Source organism: Felis catus, chromosome B2, assembly GCF_018350175.1.
Source record: "Felis catus isolate Fca126 chromosome B2, F.catus_Fca126_mat1.0, whole genome shotgun sequence".
NCBI lineage: Eukaryota > Metazoa > Chordata > Mammalia > Carnivora > Felidae > Felis > Felis catus.
The window spans coordinates 68,854,234-68,871,745 of NC_058372.1; the positions used below are offsets into that span (position 1 = coordinate 68,854,234).

The following is a 17,512-nucleotide window of genomic DNA, read 5'->3' on the forward strand; positions in this document are numbered from 1 at the left end:
CTTTTTAGTTTAGTCCCTGCAGCTGTTTCTAACTTCCCACTTTCTCTCCAGGTGCTTTTGGGGAGGGGTGCTTTTCCCATATTTTCCCTATCCCCCTAGTCTCCGTCCTCTCTCCACTCGCTAAAGCACCTCCTTTCCTGTGCCTTCTCACTCCCCAAGTTCATCTCTCTGCACTGCATACCTGCTGAATTCTGTGGTTTAGGTTGTGCAGATTGTTGTGTTAATCCTCCAATCAGTTTTCTAGGTGTGTAGGATGGTTTAGAGTTAGTCTGGCTGTATTTCATGGATGGGAGACACACAAAAAACTTCCATGCTGTTCTGCCATCTTGGCTTCTTCCAACCCCTTGACACAACACTTTAAGTGTCTACTGAAAATATATTTGTTTCTTCTGATATGGTGGATTCACACCTTGATTCAATATCCTAATTGTACGTGAAGAAAGTTGGATTTGACTAAAGTTGTAGTTGAGGCTAAGTACTGATAGAAGGGAAAGGATTTATGCAAAGAATATCAAAATGATTGATACAAGCATCAAATCAAGGAACTGATGAGTGTTATGATTGAGAGGACTGTAAATAACTGCTACCCAGTAGGGTAGTGAGTGGGTGATATACTTGGAAGGCAGGTGCTTTAAGGAAACAGCAAGTCGTCTTCTTCTTTTTTCTTTTTTTAAGTAGGCTCCACACTGGACATAGAACCCAGTGTGAGGCTTGAACTCATGACCCTAACATCAAGACCTGACCTGAGATCAAGAGTCAGACACTTAACCAACCGAACCACCCAGGCACCCCAGGAAACAAGTCTTTAGGGGGAAGGAGGGGAGAGTAGTTTGTGTGTGACAATGTGGAATAAAAAGGACCATTAGCCCAGCTCAGAAGTGGGAAGAATAAGGGATAGAAAGATCTACTCAATCTTCATTTGAGTGGATTTCAGGGAATGATGTCACAGGAGAGAGAGCCAGATTCCTGTTAGAGCAGAAAAGTGAAAACTAATGTCTGCAGAAGTGACTGAGATAAAGGAGCTTTTACTGATGAGTGAGCTAAGTCTTCAAATGAATTATGAAGGCGTTTCAGGGAATTAGTCCTAAAAGAAGATAGAGCCAGAGAGAGATTAGAATCTGCTGAAGGTAAAAGATGTCCAGCATTTCTTGGGTCTAAAGACCAGAATGAAGAGTGTAGAGGTTCACCATGAACGAGGAGGCTGACGGAGGTGGGTAAGGGACAGCACGTCTGTCTTGTTCTGAACATGCAGCTTCCTTCTTCATGTCTGGCATGAAGGCCTTGAGGATAGCAGAGGAAAAATGTAAAATAAATATGTGAATTGGAATATTTGTCACTTTGATAGGTAAAAATGTTTTTCAGTCATATGTGTATATAATTATAACATCAAAACCAAATGTATATAGTTTTCTAGTTTGCTTTTGTAACTTCCACTTTATATCATGCATATGCCATTAATTATTCTTCTTACTACGATTTTTAAATGGCTGTAATTGGATGTAAAGTAATTTATTTAACCATCTCCTTATTGTTGGAGAGTGAGGTTGTTTCCATAAATATAGAATATATAAATTTCACCCAAGCAATATGTCACCTAAAATACATTTAGAAATGGAGTTATGAACACTGGGGAAGGTGCCAGTATTTACTGTCAAATTTAAATAAGTATGTTAGATTTAAGGCTCTTTAGAGGCAAAAAAATTGAAATGAGATCTATAGAAGTCAAACTCAGAGTGGTTAGAGGTTAGTCAGTTCCCTGACTTTTTTTTTTATGGAACCAAATTTACCTTTAGATCCAAGGATGTTCATTCTAGAGAAAATGAATTTCAAATTTCTCAAAGATAAGTCAGGGTCATAGTCAGAGGAGACACTGTGAATCAGCAACATTTGGAGTTCAGAGATCCTGGCCACATAAGTTTTGTGTGAGTCTGTGGAATGAACAGAAATTATATATGAAGGATGCTGTTGCCTTATATTCCCCTATCCTATCTGAGGGTCACAGGGTTTTACTGTGAGCCAGGTCATTGGGCCTAGAAAGGAATACATCACTGATGGATTTTGCAAAGGGTTAACTCTTAAGGATACTAAGATACAATTTAGTACTTTGGAAAAAAATCAGTAGTGTGAATGTTATTAATCTTTTTTATGAAAGTCTGTCTTCAAGCCTTAACTCCCTGGTCTTTACTCTGGGCTGCTTATGGTCAGAAATATTTATCTGTGCATTAATATGATTGGATTTGGTGAGATTTAGTGAACCTCCATTTTCTAAATTGGATATGGGTTAGACTTGGACACTCTTTCGGTGGGGGTTTAATTTCTGAAAGTGCAGGCAATATCTTCACAAGTTACGAATAAGCCATTGGTTATCAACTAGGGATGATTTTGTCCCTCTCCCCACCAAAGAACATTTGGCAATGTAGGACAGGAAAGCTGATAAACATCTTATGACACACAGGATGGTCCCCACAGCAAGGAATTCTTCAGCCCAAAATATCAATAGTACTGATGTTGAGAAACCATGATACATGCAGGCCTGTGTAACAGTTAGTGTTTTAGCACGTTCTAATGTCATTTTACGTCATGACATATTTTAGATAATCTTAAATATTCTCAATAGGTATTGGAATATCATTGTCTTCCTCAAGGACTTTTTGAACATTATTAATATATATTGAGCTTATATGTAATAGTTTCTTTACACTCTGTCATAATCGATATGTGAAATGTAGGAGGTGAGTTTGACTCTCTTGAACATCCCATTTATACAACACATTTCCCTGCTTCCATAATTTGTTCCACAGATTGAGAGAAGAAAGGTGTTCTTCCCCTATTATTTCTAAATATTAGACTTTTCTTTTCTTTCTTGAAACAGCAGCCGTGTACACCAGCAGAGGTTTCTGTGTGACTCAAAGAATAGCAGCCAAATTCACAGTTGGAAGCAAATGCTTTACTTGGGGAAGTTTTTCCTAATAAATTTTGCCACATTCTTGACAGGGTAGAAAACACTTAAAGTAGCAGGAACAGCTTGCTTCTGGCTGGTGAGGGAGGAGGAGAGCATAAGTTAATACTACTTCTTAAATTAAAAAAAAAATTTTAATGTTTATTTTTGGGAGAGACAGAGACAGAGTGTGAGTGGGGGAGGGGCAGAGAGCAAGAGAGAATCCGGAGGAGGTTCTAGGATCTGAGCAAGCTGTCAGCACAGAGCCTGACATGGGGCTCGAATCCACAAACCAGAAACCACAAACCACAAACCACGAGATCATGACCTGAGCCAAAGTCGGACCCTTAACCAACTGAGCCACCCAGGAGCCCCAAATTAATAATACTTCTTAATCCCAACTCTTGTCCCTTCTTGTTTTCATTCTGTCTTCCACATATTGGGGCTTATAATGCCCAGTTTAGCTGGAAATTAATGACAAGTCTTGGTCGGAAACTATCAGCATAAAATTCAGCCTCTTTATCAACAAAGCTTTTCATTATCTAGTCTCCACTTGCTTCCCTTACTTCTCATCTGTGCTGGGCTCTAAGCACAATCCCTAAAATAGTGATTTCCTAACTTGTGTGGGCATTAAAATAAAAATGGAAGAATTAGGTGAAGATCACGCACCTAATTCCAACATGGGTTTGGAGGGATTGGGGTTTCCCCATACAACCAAGCAATTCTCAGACATCAGCTGGGTGTCCTACCATTCAGCTCAGTTTCCACAGTATCTTCCCAGAGATAGCATCAAATTTCACAGGCTAAGAGTTCACCCTACAAGCCTACTTTTCAATTCAAATGCCAACCCAATCCCAGGTTGTTACCTGTACTTATGACAGACTGGCTATAAATTGGAGGTTCACATGACCTCCTCTTGGGATTGATAAATTTGCTAGAGAAACTCACAGAACTTGGGAGACTCATTTATTCACTAGATTACCTGCTTATCACAAAGAATAATAAAGGACATGAATCAATAGCCAGATGATGAGATACATAAGCAAGGTCCTGAGCAAAGGACTTTCTGTCCTTAAGTTTGAAGCACAGATTGGTGGCACATGGAAGCATTCTGTTTCCCCAGCTCTCTGAACCTCATCCTTTAAGTTTTTATGAAGACTTTATTACATAGGCATGATTGATTAAATCATTGATCATTGGTGATTGGTTCAACCTCTAGCCCTTCTCCCCTCCAGGGAAGTCAGGGGGGTGGGACTGGAAGTTCCAACCCTCTGTTTTTTGTTGGTTCCCTTGAAACCAGCCTCCACCCTTAGGTGCTTTCCAGAGTCACTTCAATAGCATAAACCCATGCTCTGTTTCTGAGTTGCCCTTTCTAATGTTCTATAAAACTCGCTCTTGCCCAAAATACCTACAGAAGAATACTTCCCTGTTTATGAGGCACTGTACTCCTCCAATTCATGGATTGTTTTGCCTTGAATAAAGGACATCAAACTCATTACTAAATTATTTTAGTTTGTAATTTGACAGATTAACTACATTTAAGATATACTTTATATATTGTAAGGACAATATAAATTAGAAAAAAAAGGCTTATTTATCCCTGTTGAAAATGGAGGGAAGAAATTTCCCTCCCCTCCTTTTTCATAGAATATTTACCTTAGAAAACTTGTAAGTATTTTCTCTTCTCTTTGAGGTGTATGTAAAGTTTTTAAGACTAAAAAGGCCTTTTGTTAGCTTTATGACCCAAAACATGCTTTTCTCAAGAATGTGGAGCCATCTCTGAATGTAAACATCAAAAGAGGACATCCCTATCTTCCAGTTTCTCTGGGAGGGTAGGAGTCTACAGTGGTGGGTGCATGTTCAAAGACACAAAATTACTTTATGTCATGGAGATAAAGAGTCTGTTTTTTCAACTTGAGTCACTCTAATTAACAGGTAAAGTAAAAATTATTTGTGACAAATTGAGTTATCAAGTCTTCTTACTGGAGGACTAGTTAGTTATCATTTATCATGAAAACTGGGTTTATTTTTTTCAGCTGTGTAAGAGGATGAGCTTTCTTTTTGTCCGTGCAGTCTGTGATGTGCATCACATCTGGGTTTACTTCTTATTCAATAATAAAACTGGTTATCATTCTCCACTACCTTCCTGAAGAGGATTTCCAGGTTGGGAGATTTGGTTTTTAATTATATTTCCCCGACAATATTTTCGTTTAATGTGCACGTGTTCTACAATGAACTATGTATTTAAATGTGAAGTAAAAATTTCCTTAGAATATTTTTGCTCTATACCAAGAGCAGCACCCTCCCCCCAACTTTTTAACTAAAGATACGAAGAGAAAGGAAGCGTAGTGGGCCAGGAAGGGAAGAATAGCGGGAGAGGTATGGATATCAAATATTTTTTTAATGCATTTTGTTGAGTACCAAGTATGTGTAGTATATTGTGTGGAAATGTAACACAATGGTTTTACAATGGTAACAAGTCATGGTTCCCATCTGAAAGGATTGCTTAGTCTAATTGAAGACATGGGCATGTTCTCTGGTAATACAGAGACACTAAGGAAGGTAGTGGAGACACTCATTTAGCATGGGCTGAAGAAGTGAGTGTTTATCAACAAGGCTCTAGATTGGAATGTCCCAAATCTTAAGGGAAAGAACATGCTTTGTTGACTGATAATTCTAAAACCAAGAGAAGAGACAGTCTTCTCCAATGATACTCTTCACTGAAATGAAGAATGGGGTGCCTGGGTGGTTCAGTCGGTTAAGCGTCCAATTTCAGCTCAGGTCATGATCTCACAGCTCGTGAGTTCGAACCCCACATCGGGCTCTGTGCTGACAGCTCAGAGCCCGGATCCTTCTTCAGATTCTGTGTCTCCCTCTCTCTCTGCCCCTCCTCTGCTCGTGCTCTGTCTCTCTCTCTCTCTCTCTCAAAAATAAATAAACATTAAAAAAAAAGAAATGAAGAGTATTTTTCTTGTGCAACAAGACTATATTATTTTAAAAACAATTGTGAATGGCTAACTTCCATATACATGGGATTAAGCTACTGAGTGTCAAACTACATTCCTACTAAAAATCCTCTATCCTAACTCAAAGTGGCTCATAGATCTAGTTTTATGAAATCATAAAACTATAAAATTTTAAGGAAAATATAGGAAAAAAATCTTTGTGGCCTGATGTCAGGCCAAAAGTTCTCAGACATGTTAATAGCAAAGCTAGCTGTATATTTAAAAAATAACAATAGTAAATTGGACCTTGAGCGTGTGTCTGTGAAAAACAGAATGTAAATGCAAGCTGCAGATTGGGAGAAAATGCTTGCAAGTCACATATCTGAAAAAAGACTTGTATTAAGAATGTACAATGAACTTTCAAAGGCAACAGAAAGAAAAACAAACAACCCAACTAGAAAATGGATCAAATTTTTGCCTTAAAGTTGACTTTGTCTGACACTAGTAGAGTCACACCAGCTTTTTTTTTTAATAGTATCTGCATGGTGTATTTTTTTTTCATTTGTTTATTTTTTAGCCCTTTTCTCCTTATGTTTAAAATGCTTAATGTAAGCAACATATAGTTGGATTTTAAACAATCTATTCATTATAATATTCCTTTCTATTTAAGACTTATTTAATCTTTAAATTTTAAAGATATAGTAAATAATCTTATAATTTATTTTTTCTTGTCCCATGTTGCTTTTTCTCCTCTTACTGATATTCTCTCAGTTTAGTTAAGATTTTTAAAACCATTACTATATTTCTTCCTCCCACATTATAGTTTGTTAGTTGTATCTCATTTCTTTTTACATTTTTAAAAATGTTTATTTTTGAGAGAGAGAGACAGAGCATGAGCAGGGGAGGGGCAGAGAGACAGGGAGACACAGAATCCGAAGCAGTCTCCAGGCTCCCAGCTGTCCCGACGTGGAGCTTGAACTCATGAACCCTGACATCATGACCTGAACTGAAGTCAGACACTTAACCGAGGCACCCAGGCATCCCTCTCTTATTGCTTATTTTACTGCTATCCTAGAGCTTATGACATACAACATCCTTGACTTATTACAGTTCTTTTTAAGTTGGCATCCTACTAATTCTCAAAAAATGCAGGTAAATGAGAACTCTTTGACTACGTTCATCTTTAATTATCCTAAAATTTATTCTTTATACATCGTAATTTTCAGAAAACATTCTTATTATTGCTTTACATAATCAGCACAAAATTAGATTTAGGCATATACTTAACCTTTACGGTACTCTTCGTAACTTTCTGCATCACCATGATTTCAACTGGAATGGATTTACTTCTGTTGGAGAATTTCTGCCTTTATTATTATTTTTAGTGTGATTCTCCCAGTGAAATATTCTCTCAATTTCTGTTTTACTAAAACTGTGATAGTTGCCTACATTTTTTCACTCGTAGTTCTTGATTTTAATGGATTACATTAATTTTAACTATATTTGAAAAGAATATTTTCAAGAGTCTCAGAATTCTAGGTTGGCAGTTATTTTCTGTTTGAACTTTATGGGTCTCGCTTCCATCATTTCTGTTAAGAAGACAGTGGTCAGTATTTTGTTTGTTTCTTTCGAGGAGCTTTCTTTAAAAGATTTTAAGGTATTCTTTTTTTCTTTGGTTTTCATCAGATTTTACTGGTCTGATTTTCTGTGTATTTATGTTGCATAAATTTTTTAGAACATCTTAAATCTGTGGTTTTGATGCTTTAAGATTAGTTTTGGAATATTTTAAGGTAATATAACTTCTGAAGTTTCCATTCTCTTTCTCCTTTTTCCTAGCTCTCCAATAACACCTATGTTAGAATTTTCATATGTCCCATTCATTCTTACAGTTTACTCTGTATTTTTTTCCTTTGTGCTTCCATATGGATCTTTTTTGTTACCTATCTTTTTAAAAAAATTGAAATATAATTGGCATATAACATTATATTATTTTCAGGTGTGCAACATAATGATTCAGTATTTGTGTATATTATGAAATGATCACCACTATAAGTCTATTTAACATCTATCACCATACATAGTTGCAATTTTTTTCTTGTGATGAGAACTTTTAAGATTTATTCACATAACACCTTTTAAACGTACAATACAGTATTTATTAACTATAGTCATCCTCAGAACTTATTTTAGAACTGGAAGTTCTACCTTTTGACCACTTTCACCCATTTTGCACCACTCCCCCATCTCGCCTCTCAGCCTCTGGCAACCACCAATCTGTTCTCTGTATCTGTGAGCTCCTTTACCCATCTTTTGTTTTGCTAATTCCATCTTCTAATGTTTCTAATCCTCCATCATCTGATTCTTAAATTCAGGTATAGTATTTTTTAGTTCTAGGGTTTTCATTTAATTATTTTTATATAGTTTTTTTGAAATAATAACTTATATATTTTGAGAAATAGAGAGTGAGTGAGCGATGGGCAGAGAGAGAGAGAGAGGAAGAGAGAGAATCCCCAGCAGGCTCCACACTCAACACAGAACCTGAGGTGGGGCTTGATGTTACTAACCATGAGATCATGACCTGAGCCAAAATCAAGAGTTTGACACTTAACCTGTTGAGCTACCCAGTCACCCCTTTATATAGTTTTCAGTGCTTTAATAAGATTATGCCTTATCTTGTCTAGTTTTAGATTACAGATGTTTTAAAGTCCATGCCTTAAAATTCCAGTATATTAAGTCATCTATGGGCCTGTTTTGTTTTGTGGTTTTTTTTCACTAATTTGGTCTTGCCTCCTGGCATATTCTCTTTTCTTTTTTCTTTTTCTTTTTATTTTTTTGTTGTCATTGTGGTAAATATATATACCATAAAAATTGTCATTTTAAATATTTTAAGTGTACAATTCATTAATTATAAGTACAATGTTGTTCAACCATCACATTATCTATTTTCAAACATTTTTATCATACAAACAGAAATTCTGTACCCATTAAGCAAAACCTCTCCATTCCATCTATCCCTCACCCCTACTAACCTCTAATCTATTTTCTGTGTTTATGAACTAAATAAACCATACGTTTGTATGGTTTGTCATTTTTTGTCTGACTTATTTCATTCAAATGTCACTTGTCATTTTTTGTCTGAACTATTTGACTTAGCATAATGTTGTCAAAGTTCATCCATATTGAATCATGTATCAGAACTTCATTCCCTTTTATGTCTGAATAATATTTCATTGTGTATACATACCACATTTCATTTATCCATTCTTTTGTGGATGGACACAAGAGTTGTTTTCAACTTTTGACTAGTACAAATAATGTGACATTGAACATTCAGGTACAAATATCTGTTGAGTCTCCAGGATATACATCCAGGATTGGAATTGCTGAGTCATGTGGTAATTCTATGTTTACCTTTTTGAGGAGCACCAAATTGTTTTCCAGAATGGCTACACCATTTTACATTCCTATCAGCAATGTATGAGCGTTCCCAATTTCCCTAAATCCATGCTACCACTTGTTGTTATTATTATTATTATTATTATTATTATTAGTTATTATAGCTGTCTGAATGGGTGTGAAGTAGTGTCTCGTTATGGGTTGTATTTTCTTTACCCTAATCACTAATGATATTAAGCATCTTTTTGTGTCCTTATGGGCTACCTGTAGATCTTCTTTGGTTAAATGTCTATTCAAGTCTTTTGCATATTTCAATATTGGATTATTTATTGCTAAGTTATATGAATCTTTATAAATTCCAGATGTTAAACCCACATGCCAACACCACTGTCATGAAATTTTCCACTATGTTTTCTTGTAGGAAACTTGCAGTTTCAAGTCTTCAAATCTTTAATACATTTTGAGTTGACCTTTGTGTATGGTTTAAGATGATGGTCTAGGTTCACATAGGGGGATCCAGTTTTTCCAGCATCATTTGTTGAAAAGGCTACTCCCCACAACGTATATTCTCAGTACTCTTGTCAAAAATCAGTTGACCTTGACTATATGTGGGTGAATTTATTTTTAGTCTCTCTATTCTCTTTTATTAGTCTATTTGCCTGTCTTTATGTTAGTATCAAACTGTTTTAATTCCTATAGTTTTATAATATGTTTCTAAAATGGGTAGTGTGAGACTTCTAACTTTGTTCTTTTTCCTCAAGACTGTTTTGGTTATTCAGAATCCTTTTTGGTTCCATATCAGTTTTAGATTTTTTTTTCTATTTCTGTAAACATTGTCATTGTGGTTTTGATAGGGATTGCACTGTATCTGTAGATCACTTTGGGTAGCATCGCTATATAAAATATGCCTGATTTGTTTATCAGCTTCACAACAGTCAATTGAATGATGTTCCTGAATTTAACCAGTCCCATGTAGCTGAAATTTTCTAGTCTTCGTATAGAAAACAGTGTTGCTATGTCTACCCAAGTTACTTCCTAAATATAAGTAAGTCTATACTTTTGATAGCATCAAATTGCCTCCCAGCGAGATTGCCACAATTGTATTCCTTTTGTCAATATGTGTTGGTGCCTATCTGAATACCCTTCCCCCCTTTAACACACTGTGTTGTCATTCTTTTTGACCTTTGTCAATCTTATGGTTAAAAATGTTATCTCAGAGCAAGGATGCTTCTAATAAGCTCTATTTATTTATTATATAATAAAAATTATAGCAAAAAAATGACACAATGGTTGATGTATGCTAGACATTGTTGTGTTTCCTAAGTTCTTTATAATTCTTAACTCTTAATTCTCAGGCCTACCTCTGAGGTAGGCATTGGTTTACTGTTATTTTACAGTGAGAAAACTGAGGCAAAGAGATCAGATAATCTCCCCAAGGTCCTTAGAAGTGAGGACACAAGTAAAACAGGAAATCTGACTTTAGAGTCTGTGTTCGTCATAGGGTGGCAGGAACCCAGATAATAATTCTAGGTGTAGTTTCAAGATAAGAATTACTTTCCTTATGGTAAAAATAAGGTATATATAGCTGTTTATAGTCTTTCTTCCTTTAACAACCAGCTACAGAAAGCCATTAGAATACCCACATTGTATTAATTTCCTGTGGCTGCTGTAACAAATTTCCACAAACTGGTATCCTAAAACAACAGAAATTTCTTCTGTCCTCATTCTGGAGACCAGAAGTATAAATCAGTGTCGGCAGGGCCATACTCCCTCTGAAGGGGAATACATTCCTTGCCACTTCCAGCTGCTTGTGGCTTCTGGCACATTTTGACTTATGGCTACATCACTCCAATGTCTGCCTTCATGGTCACATTGCTTCCTCTTCTGTATGTCTTATCCTCTGTGCATCTCTCTTTTTTGTCCTCTGCCTCTCTCTTATAAGGTTATCTGTGATTGATTTAGGACGCAGATTATCCAGGATAAGCTCCTCCTCTTAAGATCTTTAACTTAATTACACCTTTGCAGTATAATGTATTATTCATTCTTTTTCCACTTAAGGTAACATTCACAGGCCCAGGGGATTAAGACATGTGCAAATCTTTTGAGGGAGGGGGTCATCTTTTTTTTTTATTTTATTTATTTATTTATTTTAGAGAGAGTGGGGGGAAGGGGAGAGGGAGAGGGTGAGAGAGAGAGAGAGAGAGAGAGAGAGAGAGAGAGAAAGAAGGGAATCCCAAGCCGGCTCCACACTCAATATGGAGCCCGATGTGGGGCCCAATCCCACAACCCTAGGGTCATGACCTGAGCTGAAATCAAGAGTTGGATGCTCAGCTGACTGAGCCACCCAGGTGCCCCATGGAAGGGGGTCATCTTTTAACCCACTAAGCACATTTTCCATTCACCTGAAAGAACTTGAGCCTTTTCCTTTATTCATTCATCCATCCATTCACTCTAAAATATTCATGAAAGATTTGCAGAGTAGTAGACATTGTTCAGTGTGCCAGGGAAATAACAATGAATAGAACAGATAAGAACTCTGTCTTCATAGTGCTTACATTTTAGCTGAAGGAGCTAGACAGATAAGAAATACATGAGTAAATATATTGAGTGCCATCAGATAATAAATCCTATTGGAAAAAATAAAGAAGGGTAGAGGAAGTGGGGTGGGAAAAAGGGGTGGAGATTTTAAGTATAGTGGTTTGAGGAGGTCTCTCTGAGAAGGCTGACAAATGGCTTCTCTAAAAGACATCAGGTTTGAAAACCTAGGACTTGTAAATGTTATCTTATATGGCAGAGACTTTCCCAATGTGATTAAATTAAGGATCTAGAGCAGGGGAGATTATCCTGATAGGTCCTAAATGTTATAAGAAATGTCTTTGTAGGACAGAGACAGAGAAGATTTCATATAGACAGAAGAAGGTGCAATGTGACCATGGAGGCAGAGATTTGCTTGACACAGCCATAAGCCCAGCTTCCATGAGACACTGGAAGATATAAGGAAAGGATTCTCCCCAAAGCCTTTAAAAGGAGTATGGCCCTGTTTACACCTTGATTTTGGCCCCATGATTTTGGATTTCCCAGAACAGGGAGAGAATGAATTTCTATTGTTTTAAACTACAAGGTTTCTGGTGATTGGTTACATCAGCCACAGGAGACCACTACAGTGAGATTAGCACTCATCTCTACAGGAGGGGATGGAGCAAGCCATGCATGTATCTGGGGACTGAAAACTCCTGGCAGAGAGAAACTTCATGTCCATCAGCCTTGAGGTGGTAGCATGTCTACCATGATTGAGGAAACATTAAGGTGGCCACTGAGGCTCAAGCACAGTAAGTGGGGAAACAACTGGGAGATTAGACCAGAGAGGTCAGAGGACTCGCAGATTTGGTGATAATGTTCATTTGCACTGCCTATGAGATGAGAAATCCCTGAAGGGTTTTAAGCACAGGGATGATAAGGTCTGTTCCTTTCTTTGAGCAGCTCTCAATTTCTACCAAAGGGAAATCAGGATCACTCTGTCTGTGGTATTGGTAATAGACTACAGGGGGCTAAAGAAGGCTAATGCTTAGGTGTAGTAGGCAGCTGATGCTGTGAGTCTAGAGTGTATAGATCTCAGTTGGTGATAAACGCTTCTAAGTGTTATAACACTGGAAGTATGTTTTAAAACCTTTCATCATAGGAGGTAGGATGTTATATACATATTAGTTCAATTTCTTCAAGGAGCAGTTAGGTATACTTTTTACATACGAGGGCTGGTAACATTTACTTGAAAGGCAACTACTAGTGTTTCAGCAATCATTATCTCTGATCAACACCAGAGGGAGGCTCTGCAAATAGATGTTAGAAGGGAATTTTCATGGGTGAATTTAGTAGCTTCATGATAAACATAATGGGTATGCCTGTAGATTAAGTGTGAACTTAGTTGTATTCAACGTGTACCTGTTGGTAAACTGTTTTAGACTTTCCACTTCTGCTTAAATAGGATAATAGAGTCAGGGAAACTTTTTACTCCTCACCTTTCAGAATGCCATTCAAGGCATAATCCTAATGTAGTCATGGGTTAGAATATTTTGGTTGGCTGTGTCAAATATTAGATTAACTGAGTCCTGCTTCTAAAATATTGTTGGGAGAGAAATGTTTTTTCTGCAAAAAATGGTTGCTTAATCTCAAAACACATGTAACTGGGAGTTCATCAAGCTGGTAGGAACAAGGTATGTGAGTGTTTTTGTGCCCATTTTTCAATAAGGATTTGACTTATAAATGGCAGTGGCAGAATTTAGTCTGTGATTTGTTTTCATCAAAAACAAGTAGTGTGATTGTAAGAGAGTAGATATCTTTCATCTTCCTTAGAAGGAACTTAGGTTCAAGAGTATTTTTTTTTTCAAAAGCATTTTTTAATTTTATTTTTTTATTTTTTTATATTATTATTTTTTTTAATATATGAAATTTATTGTCAAATTGGTTTCCATACAACACCCAGTGCTCATCCCAAAAGGTGCCCTCCTCAATACCCATCACCCACCCTCTCCTCCCTCCCACCCCCCATCAACCCTCAGCTTGTTCTCAGTTTTTAACAGTCTCTTATGCTTAGGTTCAAGAGTATTTTAATGAAGGTTTCACAGCAAAAGTTCCCATGCTGAAGATATGCAAACCACTGTGGACTGGGAGGGGGTCCCCTCTCTCAGTTTAAAAATGTAGATTCAGATGTTATTTTCTTTCTGCTTGATACCTGGATATTAGTATGTTATCTGTTATCTATCAAAGAATCACTCTGATTGGCATCTAAATAATTTCCCTAAGCATATTTTTGTACAAAATTTGAACAAAAAGTAGATCCCTTCTTACTAAAAAGTATTTTTTAGACTTTAAAGCAAAATGTGAGAGCATAGATAAGTTTTCCTCATCTTATATGTGAGGTAATAATGGTCTAGAAAAAGTGTCACAAAACGTAAACAATGTTTTGTTGGAGGAAAGATATTCCAAGGCATTTATTCCTTATACCGTATATAAAATCAATACAGAATATTGACTGCTATATTCTGACACAGCGATGAAACAATAATAATTTCAAAATCCATACATAATCATTTAAAATATTCTCAGGTCATAAAATGAATTCTAATCATTCCCCAGTCTTCTCTGCTTTACATATTTGGATTTGAAATATAGAAATGAAGTTGTGGGAGAGTGCGAAAGTGTGGATCCCCTGCATGTATTCTTACATATGTAGCATATATTCCACAAGTCATTCTTTGCTCTAGTTGGGGTGGGGGGCTCTTTCTAAATCTATGCTTTAATAATTCTAATTTACATTTCAATAATACTTTAATAATCTTAATAATAGACACAATTTATGGATTATCTACTTTGTTTATACAAATAGTTTAATCTCTAAAATAATCTCGAGACTATGTGTTATTTTCCATAGGAGGAAACTCAGGTTAAGACGAGAGAAATAGCATGCCCAGGTCCACACAGCTAGAAAGTGGTAAAGGCAGAACTATACCCAAATTCTCTCTGAAATGTGTGTCCATTATTCTCTTCATTAAATCATAATGGTTAATTATAATAATCCCAAGAACTGGACAGAGAAGTTAGTGTTATTCATAACCCATATGTGAAGAAAATGAGATCATTTCTTAAATGGCAGAACTAGTTAATAGTAGAACTGGCCTTTAACTGAGACTCACACTTGCTGAGTGATGCTCTTTCCTTTGGACCCCTTAGTGGCTCAGTTTATGATGCATACTTTTGCTTCTCTTACCATCTCAGAGTAGGCATCCTGTGAAATCTTCCCTTCAATTTCCACTCCTGAACACTTATGAATAAAATGACTTTTAAATCTCTGATTAGATAGGGAAATCTCTACAGTTCACTTTCTTACTCATTTTATCTTCTCAAGCTTTGCAAATTTGAGAAAATCCATTAGACAAATACATTGAGCAAAGTCACTTTAATCCACTTTCTTTAAACAAGGATTTCTATCGAACAAAGTAGAGAATTGGCTCTATCAAACTTTTATTTCACTTTATTGTGAATCCTCTAAAAATGTCCGTAATTTCCCTGAGGAAATTGGTTTACAGATGGTGTATTTTTCTTTATGTAATCATGCACGATTAAGAGGATATGTGGTTTCTTTTTTAGAGAGCTCTCCAATGTAAAAAGTAAACTTCATCTCACTTATAAATACATGGTTTATCATAGTGTTGCTCTAAATGCTCTCTTAAGAATGAAATCGAAAACTTCAGACTAATTTCTCAAAATCACGATAAAGTCTCTTGCTTTTTGGAAATTTATATAAATTAACCTTACTTGGTTTTTAACTGATGCAAAAGAGGTAAAGCAGGGAGAGGGGAGGAAGAGAAGGATAGAGAAAAGAAGGGCAAATAAAGGAGAAAGAGGAGTAGCAGCAAAAATAAATACGTGTGTGTGTATATCTACACACATATACCTACATATATATGTAAATATATGCAATGTTTTTAACTAAACTAATATAATACATATTATATATTTTATGTACTACATAAATATGCATGTGTAAATATAAAACTGTCAACATACTTTTACATCCTGTAAAACAAAGTTATCTATGATGAATGGATAAAGAAATTGTGGTTTATATATACAATGGAGTACTACGTGGCAATGAGAAAGAATGAAATATGGCCCTTTGTAGCAACATGGATGGAACTGGAGAGTGTTATGCTAAGTGAAATAAGCCATACAGAGAAAGACAGATACCATATGGTTTCACTCTTATGTGGATCCTGAGAAACTTAACAGAAACCCATGGGGGAGGGGAAGGAAAAAAAAAAGAGGTTAGAGTGGAAGAGAGCCAAAGCGTAAGAGACTCTTAAAAACTGAGAACAAACTGAGGGTTGATGGGGGGTGGGAGGGAAGGGAGGGTGGGTGATGGGCATTGAAGAGGGCATCTTTTGGGATGAGCATTGGGTGTTGTATGGAAACCATTTGACAATGAACTTCATATATTGAAAAAAAATAAAACAAAGTTATCTGAAAGACATTTATCATTGTAGTAGGCAGAATTCTACGATAATTTCCAAGATTTCTGGTTTCTGTATAATCCCTTCTCCTTGAGTATGGGTGGAACCTCTAAATACTTGGCATGTCATAGCTGTAATTACGTTACATTATATGACAAAGGTGAAGGGATTTTGCAACTGTAATTAAAATTCCAAGTCAGTTGGTTTTGAGTAAATCAAAAAATTACCCTGTGTGGGCTTAACTTAATTGAACAAATGTCCTTAAAAGGGGGAGTGAGCCCTTCCCAAAGGGATTCTCTTGTTGGCTTTGAAGAAGTAAAGCACTATGTTAGGATAGGACTTGTGAGAGGGTCAGGTGGCAAGGAACCAGGGAGGTCCCTAAAGGGCTAAGAGTAACACAAGAGAGCAGGACTTCAGTCCCATAACTGCAAGGACCTGAATTCTGACAACAGTTATGTGAGTTTGGTGAGAGACTTTGAACTCCAGAAAGGAGAGGCCCACCTGACATCTAAATTGCAACCTTGTGAGACCCTTATCAAAAGAGTGTGTCAAGCTGTGCCTGAACTCCTGTCCCACAGGAACTTATAAAATGTGTGTTATCTTAAGCCACTACATTTGTGATAATTTATTACATAGCAATTAAAAAAAAAGAAATGGAATGATTTAATAGAAAATAATATATACCACATATTCTTGTAGAATCATACAGATACTCCCCGGAATCGAGGCTGAGGTAGATGCATAACTGTAGCTCTTTCAATTATAAAACTCTGCACTATAAGAGGGAAGGCTCATAAACTCAAATGCATGCAGGACTTATGTTGTAATACACAGTGTGAAGCAGTCCTGGAATGAGACACTGCTGATACTGCAGACACACCCCCTGCCTAGTTACAGTTTTTGAGACACCTTTAGGAAAAATGAAATGACCAGAAACATTCTATGGCTGTATAAATCTGGTGGACCAGAGATTGAGACCCTGCTCTAGGATTTCCCACTGAGGAGGATGATTAATGGACAGATAATTGGCTTTGTCTTTCATGTCTGTAAAATACAATTTAAATAAAATTTAAAACAGTTCAGTCTTTTGGTGCAGACAACTAAGAAACCCAGTATACAAACACTTAGTAAATGTCAAATGTATGGGCAATGTCTCTTTTTTATATATGCACTGGGTGTAAAAATAGCAAGAGTACGGGAGGGGCAGAGAGAGGAAGAGAGAGAAT

General features: G+C 36.5%; 2 long non-coding RNA genes across 3 annotated transcripts in view; one reads left to right on the plus strand and one right to left on the minus strand.

The window, feature by feature from the left end:
* The window catches only part of LOC123385436, a 554,832-nt gene that overhangs the window by 460,633 nt on the left and 76,687 nt on the right, over positions 1–17,512 (plus strand). The window lies entirely within an intron of this gene.
* LOC111560614 lies at positions 1,005–7,381 on the minus strand. Its single transcript, XR_002742620.2, has 3 exons — positions 7,172–7,381; positions 1,788–1,928; positions 1,005–1,280 (listed from the first exon to the last, which is right to left on the minus strand). It is a non-coding gene; the product is annotated as an uncharacterized LOC111560614 (long non-coding RNA).